The 9,151-nt window shown below is 54.1% G+C and overlaps 1 long non-coding RNA gene across 1 annotated transcript; it reads left to right on the plus strand.

Moving 5' to 3' along the window:
- The first annotated feature begins 50 nt into the window (after positions 1 to 50).
- Positions 51 to 951, plus strand: LOC101764770. Its single transcript, XR_214469.3, has 2 exons — positions 51 to 366; positions 600 to 951. It is a non-coding gene; the product is annotated as an uncharacterized LOC101764770 (long non-coding RNA).
- The last annotated feature ends 8,200 nt before the right edge of the window (positions 952 to 9,151 follow it).

Raw genomic sequence — 9,151 nt, forward strand, 5'->3', positions numbered from 1 at the left:
GTGGGGGGCGCGGTGGTGGGGGCACATCGGCGGGCACACCGAAGCCTCCACGGGGTTCTCCCTGGCCGTCCTTTACCCACCCATGGTCAGGGCGCATCTCTATGTGGCCTTTCCAGGCCACCGGCGAGCCTCGTCCACCGGCCGCCATGCTCGCTGGCGCTGTCCCAGCTGCTCAGTTCGCGTCGCCGTGGGCTCCTCCTCAGTTTGCGTCGCCGTGGGCTCCTCCTCCCGGGGCCTCGCCTGGGCCTGTCGGATGGGACCCGACTGCCTTGGCACGCTCCTTCGGCACCATGGCCCTGACTCCTCCAGTCGGTCAGGACTGGATCGCAGACTCGGGTGCCACTTTCCATACTACACCCGACCCTGGTATACTCACTTCCGTTCACCCTCCTTCTTCCTCCCACCCCTCGTCCATCATGGTCGCAAATGGTTCTTGTCTTCCTGTCACCTCCGTGGGTACTGCTCACACTCCCGGTTCTTTTCGAGTTTCTGATGTTCTTGTTGCTCCCTCCATGGTTCACAACCTTCTTTCTATTCGCCGTTTTACCACTGACAATTCCTGTTCTGTTGAATTTGACTCTTCTGGTCTTACTGTGAAGGATGTGGCTACCCGGCGACCTCTTCTCCGCTGTGACAGCACCGGGCCCCTTTACTCCCTCCGATTTCCTGCGTCCACTTCTTCCGCTTCGCCCTCCGCTTCTTCAGCCGCTTTTGCTACCACAGCTTCTTCCACTACATGGCACCGGCGTCTTGGTCATCCTGGCCGTGCTGTCCTGACACAGCTTAGTCATAATTCCGATATACCACGTACTCGGGCTCCTGATGAGCACCTGTGTCAGGCGTGCCAACTGGGCCGTCATGTTCGACTTCCTTTTCCTACCTCTTCTTCACATGCGACCCATGTATTCGACCTTGTACATTGCGATCTATGGACATCTCCTGTTCTAAGCATTTCTGGCTACAAGTACTATCTTATTGTGGTTGATGATTTCTCTCATTATTCTTGGACTTTTCCCTTGCGTGCCAAGTCTGATACTTTTCCCACACTTCTCCACTTCTTCGCTTGGGTGTCCACTCAGTTCGGTCTCACCATCAAGGCCGTCCAGTGTGACAACGGCCGCGAGTTTGATAACACCACCTCACGTGCCTTCTTCCTCTCTCACGGCGTGCACTTACGCATGTCGTGTCCCTATACCTCCTCCCAGAACGGTAAGGCTGAACGCATGATTCGTACCACGAACGACACCATGCGCTCTCTTCTGTTCCAGTCTTCTCTCCCTGCCCCTTTTTGGGCTGAGAGTCTTCACACCTCCACCTATCTCCTTAACCGCCTACCTTCTGTTGCCTGCCCCGCTCCCACTCCACACCACGCTCTCTTCGGTACCTCCCCCCGTTACGATCACCTTCGGGTCTTCGGGTGTGCGTGTTATCCTAACACCGCAGCCACCGCTCCTCATAAGCTGGCTCCCCGTTCGACTCAGTGTGTCTTCCTCGGGTACTCCCCGGATCACAAGGGGTACCGTTGCTTTGACCTCTCTTCTCGGCGGGTCCTCATCTCTCGCCACGTGGTGTTTGACGAGTCCGTCTTCCCTTACTCCACCACCACCCCACCTTCTTCCACCTCCGACCCTGATCTCTCCTCCCTGTTTCCCACTGACCCGGTGGACCAGCCACCGCTACCATTCTGTCCTGCAGGTACTGCTCCACCGTGGTTCTCCTCGGGCTCGACGTCCACCGGTACTGTCCCTGACCCTGCGCCCAGCACGGGTTCGACGGTGCCGGCCTCTGGTGCTGCTTCTTCCCCTTCGCCCTGCGCGGGACCGGTGGCACCGCCCGCAGCACCTGCTGTCCGGTTTGCGCAGCCCGTCCGCGTCTACCAGCGTCGGGCGCGGCCGGCTCCACTGGACCTGCAGCCGGCCCCGCCACCGCCGTCGCCGCCTCAGTCATCGCCGGTGGACTCTTCTCCGCCGGCGACGCCTACACCACCTCCACCGGCCCCGACTGCCCGTGTCGCGCCGACGGTGTACCATCCGCCTCTCCTACACCGACACCCGAGTCACGTTCACCCTATGGTGACGCGACTTGCGGCTGGTACCCTGCAGCCCCGGGCTCTTTCAGCGATGCCCGGCGCGCCGCAGGTTTCTCCTGTACCCTCCTCCGTCCGCGGCGCCCTGTCGGATCCTCACTGGCGCCGCGCGATGGAAGAGGAGTACGCGGCGCTCCTCGCCAACCAGACTTGGGATCTGGTGCCCCGTCCGCCTGGCTCCAACGTCGTCACCGGCAAGTGGATCTGGACTCACAAGCGGCGGGCTGATGGTACTCTTGAGCGGTACAAGGCTCGCTGGGTTCTCCGGGGTTTCACTCAGCGCCCTGGTGTCGACTACGACGAGACGTTCAGTCCGGTGGTCAAGCCAGCTACTGTCCGGACTGTTCTCTCACTGGCTCTCTCCCGCTCCTGGCCCGTGCATCAGCTCGACGTCAAGAACGCCTTCCTGCACGGCACTCTGACTGAGACTGTTTACTGCAGCCAGCCAGCGGGGTTTGTTGACTCTTCTCGGCCTGATATGGTTTGCCGGCTCAACAAGTCACTTTATGGCCTCAAGCAGGCCCCTCGAGCTTGGTATTCGAGGTTTGCTGCCTACCTCCTGACGCTGGGCTTTGTGGAGGCCAAGTCCGATACTTCGCTGTTCATTTATCACCATGGAGCTGAGACTGCTTATCTACTGCTCTATGTTGATGACATTGTCCTCACTGCCTCCAGTCCGTCCCTCCTACGGCGGATCATCACCTCGCTTCAGCAGGAGTTCGCTATGAAGGATCTGGGTGTGCTCCATCATTTTCTTGGGGTCACTGTTGAGCCTCGTCAGGCCGGCCTCTTTCTTCACCAGCGGCAGTATACTCTTGATATCCTGGAGCGAGCTGGGATGACTGACTGCAAGCCCTGCTCCACTCCAGTTGATACTCAGGCCAAGTTGTCAGAGGCCGCCGGCACTCCTGTGACAGATGCTACTGCATACCGGAGTCTGGCTGGGGCCCTTCAGTACCTCACCTTCACCAGGCCAGATATCACTTATGCAGTTCAGCAGATTTGCCTTCACATGCATGATCCCCGAGAGCCCCATCTCACTGCTCTGAAGCGCTTACTCCGTTACCTCCGGGGCACTGTGGACTACGGCCTCCTTCTTCACCGGTCTCCCTCCACTGAGCTTGTTGTCTACACCGACGCTGACTGGGCCGGGTGTCCGGACACTAGGCGCTCTACCTCCGGCTACGCCGTCTTTTTGGGCGGCAACCTGGTGTCCTGGTCGTCCAAGCGTCAGCCGGTGGTCTCCCGCTCCAGTGCCGAGGCGGAGTACCGCGCTGTCGCTAACGGCGTGGCTGAGGCATCCTGGCTTCGGCAGCTCCTTGTCGAGCTCCACACTCCTTCTTCCCGGAGCACTCTTGTCTACTGCGACAACGTCAGTGCGGTGTACCTCTCCACCAACCCTGTTCAGCACCAGCGGACCAAGCATGTGGAGATTGACCTTCACTTCGTCCGGGATCGGGTCGCCATCGGCGATGTTCGGGTCCTCCACGTCCCGACCACCTCTCAGTTTGCTGACATCTTCACCAAGGGCCTCTCGTCACCCGCCTTCACCGAGTTTCGCTCCAGCCTCAACATCACCTGTGGCTAGTTGCGTCTTGGGGGGGCTTGTGTGTGTGCCTTTCTTTTCATGTCCAGTCTGCAACTCCGCTGCGTCGGTAGTTCAGACTGCGGGGGAGTGTTGGTGTACTATGTGTATTAGGGCCCAATAGGCCCATGTAAGACATCTACATAGCTACCCTCTAGGGTTAGCCCATAATCTATCTATTACCTTATAGTACTTACAGAGTCCACACGCTCATCAGAGAGACATCTAGGGCACCATAATGGTACACTTCGTATATATCCTTGAATCGTAGCCACAGGACTGCCTTGCCTTCGCCGTAAAAATCTATCAATTTTATCATAAGGCCCAACATCTCCCTCTCATCGGCAGACACCTTCATGTACCATTGATGGAATTCGTACATCTTCGTTGATAGCTTATTTAGCAAATCGGGGCTTGATGATGGTCTCCTAGGAGCAGGATGTTGTGGAGATGATGGTATGGATGTTGCTGCTGTGGATTTGCGGAGAGTGGTCTTGAGCTCTGAGGAGGTGCCTCCACGCCGGGGATGATGATGTAGCGTTTGCGTCATAGAATGACCCCATGAACCGCTTCTCCTAGTGTTGTTGACCCGTAGCCTGCCGGGAAGTCGAGCTCTAGGCCTTCAAATTGGCTATCAGCGATTCTCTCTACACCAACACTAGCATAGCCAGGTGGAATCTCCATGCCATGGCATATATGATTTGGTAGGATTGGCAAGGCACTCCCGTACGCCACCTGGATATATAAAAGAAATAAAATTCTTAAGCTTTAAATTGCCAAAGCACTCCTGAGGCTCCGGTGCATAAATATTATGTATATATTTGTAGCTTAATGCTGAGGTTGCCGATCGGTGTATGCAGCTCACATGTGGTGCGTTGCGTGATGGCATCCACAGGGAATAGTTGCTCTTCCATGGGTAATCCTGACGTATGTGGCTCAAGGAGCCCTGGACGCACAGCTGCTCCCGAGGTGTTGAGAAGGGCTGGCAACTGCGTCGGCCATTCGACTACTGCCTCCCTCCTGCATTCTAACTTCTACAGATTGCAGTTTGCATTCTATTGTGTGCCCCCACCTCTGATCCTCTTGCTTCTTTATTCGGTTCTAGCTTGTGTACATGTCCAAGTCGCCTCAGAATGCGAACTTCCACAGAACAAGCCTGAACCCTCGGGTACGTCCTGGTTGTTCAGGATTCCCGAGGGCCATTGTGAGCTCATCATTCTCTCGACACACGTCAACGTCCCATCCTTAACATCTTAATAATCTTGTCAAGCTTTGTGGCCGCTTCACGTAATAGGTCATCGAAGACTAGCATCCCATCATCTGGGTTTATCTCACCTCCATGAGCGTAATACCAATTTTTCGATCGTTCAAGCCAATCAATTGTTCTTGGTACGATACCCCGCTCAATCAGATCTTTTTCCATCTAATTCCATTTGGGAATTGCTTTGGCGTAACCACCTCACCCTAGCTTATGATGGTACTCCTTCCCCCCAGCATTGCCTGTGTTCTGTGCGACCTTGTTCTTACGGTCTTCGGTGCTCTTGTATTGTACAAATGCCTCCCAGTGGTCCTTACATTGTGGATACATAGTAAAAAAAATCTGGAGTTCAACCCTTCTTAATGTAGGTGGTATCCAACATCTTCTTGAATGTCTGGAATTGTGTGGCCATCTTCTTCAGTGTTCACGCTTTCACATCATTTTCAATATATCCGTCGGGAAATGTGAAATGTTTCTTAACTTCTTCCCACAGCATATTCTTTTCTCACGTACTGTGTTGCCACTTTTTTGATAGCCTTTTTTGTTCCAGTCTTCACCTTGGAAGGACCTCGGGGCTTCGGACGACAGTTCGTCGATCCAGAGGGCTAACAGTTCAAGATTCATTAATTAATTAGTACATAGTAATAATAAATAAGATCATATATTATATATAGAGAGGGTTAAAATATGATTTATACCTCATCGGAACATTCTGCCACGGTAGTGTTTTGCTGGGGCTCGGGCTCTTCATTGCCATCGGCAGATAGGTTGAGAAACATGTCTGCCTGGCTACCCTCTTCATCGGTGTACGCTATGGGAAGGTTGAAACTACTATCACCAGCAATAATCTGCTCCTTTAGATACCTTCTGTCCTCGTCATCTGCCATCGATCTCAACTACTTTGTACATGAAATCATATATAGAACAACCATGGAAAAAATTCATTTTAACAGATTTTTTTGAAATATACAAAATGTACTAAATTTGTAAAATATACAAAATGTAATATACAAAATGTACTATACAAAATATAATATAAAAAAATGTAACATACAAAATGTAATATACAAAATGTACTATACAAAATGTAATATAAAAAATATAACATACAAAATGTAATATACAAAATGTACTCAATTTCAACTAATTTCTAAGCATTTCAACAAAAATTTCTAAACATTTGTACCAAAGTTCAATTAATTTCTAAGCATTAATTATAGGTATACAACTATATTCCACAAACAATTGCAATGATCCAAACGGGGCCTAAATGTATACAAAATTTATTTTGTATGTAATCTACCAAATTTCAAAAGTTAATTCAGGGGACGGCCAGAGTTGGAGGGGGCTGCGACGGCGATGAGGACGTGCGGTGATGATGGGGAGGCGGCCGGCCGGCTGGCGATGGGGACGGCGGTTGTGGCGACGGGGATGGCTACGACGACAGGGAGGAGGTGGTGCCAGCGCACGATGAGGGGCACGCGTGGAGGTCGCGGTGACGGGGATGGATGTGCCGGCAGCGGCGACGGGGACGGAGGAGGAGGCCGGCGATGATTGCGGGCGAAGATGATGGCGGCGGTGATGGAGACGGAGGAGGAGGCCGGCGAATAGGATGGTCCCACGGTGGCATCGGGGAGCGGCGACGGCGGAGGCCAGCGACGGGCGGGATGAGGACGACGAGAACGAGTGAAAAATTCGCTAAGTGTTGGGCGCGGGGGTTGTAGAAGACGCTATAACTTTTATACAGGACCCCCCTTTGTATCCCGGTTTGTAACTGAAATTGGGATTAAAGGATATTTAACCCCGGTTTCTAATACAAATCGAGATAAAAGGGGGGCCTTTTACCTCCTTTTATCTCAGTTTCTGATCACCCGCGATAAAAAGCACCCCCCTTTTATCTCAGTTTATCATCAACCAGGATAAATGGGTACTTCGAGGCAGGAATCAAAAAGTACCCTTTTATATCGGTTCTACTTTATAACCAGGATAAATCTGAGCCTTCTCCTATTTTTCATCTCCCGACTGGTTTTTGGAAATCCATTCAATTTATGTTTTCACTGGATTTCAGGAAGCAAAAAATAAGAAATTTACATATTTCTTATTCCTGTAGATAAGATTTTATCCCGGTTGGTAAATCCAACCGGGACAAAAGATTAGAGCTTTTGTCCTGGTTGGTGTTTACTCCCGGTTGGTAACACCGACCGGGACAAAAGATCCAACCTTTTGTCCTCGTTTGAATTACCAACCGGGAGTAAACCGGTTATCCCGGTTGGTGGATCCAACCGGGGGTAAAGGGTGACGCTGTAGGTGCCCGAAAACTAGCCGTTTTAACTGAGACTAAAGGGTGGCATGTAGTCCCAGTTGTCGGGCATACACCCCAAGCCCACGAGTAGACCTTGGACGGCCCACTCAGGGGCGTACTCGGACATGATCAGAACAAGGGATAGGCATATCCTGCTCGGACTAGTCAAGAATGCTTATGGAAAACTACTCGGGCCTTACCGAGTAGAACTCTGTAATAGTACCCGACTAGGACTCAAGACTTGTAACCCTGCCCTCCCGTGTATATAAGGGCGGACAGGGACCCCCCTCAAGGACAACTCCAATTCATCAATAAAAACCAACACACAGGACGTCCAGTATCGGGAGCTGCTCGTGTTGCCCACGCGGGGTTCTGTAGTAGGGGTTACAGGAGGGCGAGAGAGGGAGCTGATCCCAGGTCTCGTGGGTGTGCACCGATGCTCTAGGTGGGTATGAGTGTGTTCTGTTGGCTTGGAAGCCTCCTCTGTCTCACGCCCCCGGTTCTCCTTTTATAGCGCAAGGAAGCCACCGAGGTTACAGGTGAGATTGGGTGTGAGGAGAGGTAAAAGAGATAAACAAAGCTAAGTAAAATACAACACAAGGGGAGGGACCAAGTCCCTAGGCCACCGGCATCCTCACCGGCCTTCGGCCCCTGCCGGCGCGTCTGCCCGAGGAGGGCGGCCGCCGTCGCATCCTGTTGATGGTCTCCTCGACGGCTGTCGCTGCCGGGCGTGATGATGGTGTTTCGTCGTGGCACCTAAGTCCGTTGGGGGAGGCGCTGGATCCCGCCATCTTGCTGACGGCCCGCGGAAGGCGGACGTCGCATCCTTGCCACCGGGCGCGCGGGGCGCGAGAACGGGCGAGGCTTCCCCCTGCTCCGGGCAGCACAGGCCATGAGTGCCCTGTAGCGAATCGGAGGAGGTTGCAGCCACTGTAGCCTGTACTGCGCGGCCGCGCATGGGTACTTGTGGCGGATTGCATCGGGGACACGGATGTCCTTCTGCCTGTCAGAACTGCGGCGCATTTATGGCAAGATCGATAGGGGGACCCACGAGATCCGCGCCCAAGATAGATACTTGTCTGGTGGGCCCGGGTTAGCCTGACCCCCTGTGCCTTGAGTCGGGCGAGGTGGAATCTTGCGGCGGGGGGTCGGGTGCTCCCGACCCCAGGCCCGCGGGTCGGGCGAGGTGGAGCTTGGTCTTCAAGGGGTCAAGGATGCCCGACCCCGGGACACTGGGTCGGGAGAGGCGGAGCGTGGCTCTTGCCTCCCATGTTGGGCCGACGACAGTCTTTATTGCCCTAGGTGGGCTTGGGCCTTTATGATTTGTTGTTTTCATGGGCTTTAGGAGGTCGTTAATATTTCTCCCCAACAGTAGCCCCCGAGCCTGTGGTGGAGCGGGGACGCTTCTCCATAGGCTGTTATCACCCTTCATAGGGGATCCCTGTTCATCGTGCAAGCCGCAATTAATCAAGGGTGGGAAGTGTTACTTGTGCGCTTGTCCGAGGAGGTTGATCAGGTGACGCGTCCTGCGGGCGACTCGGCGTGGGAGGGTTTCTTGTTGCTCCCCTCTACCTGAGAGCCTCAAGTCGCGACCATCCGCATGGTCACCGGTTGCGAGGCTAGCCCCCAAGCCCCCGCGTGTTGTAGGGGACCAGTCAGGAGGCTAGGTCGACTTTTGTACGTTACCCCTCAAGCGTCCGTTCGCTGAGACGGAGGGGTGAGCCATGCCACGCTATCCTCGTTGGACGAACTGTGGTGCTCATTGAGCTACTGACGGGTTGATTCGAGTGGGGTCCCGGTCCCCGTTCGGGGGGGTTCGGCTCAGGCCAAGCTGGTGGCGTACCCCAGGCTCCAGTCGGCCAGTTCCTATAGTTCTTGAATCCGTTCGGTCGGATCCGGGGGCTCGTTGCCTTTCCTCGG

This window comes from Setaria italica, chromosome I, assembly GCF_000263155.2.
Source record: "Setaria italica strain Yugu1 chromosome I, Setaria_italica_v2.0, whole genome shotgun sequence".
Classification (NCBI taxonomy): Eukaryota; Viridiplantae; Streptophyta; class Magnoliopsida; order Poales; family Poaceae; genus Setaria; species Setaria italica.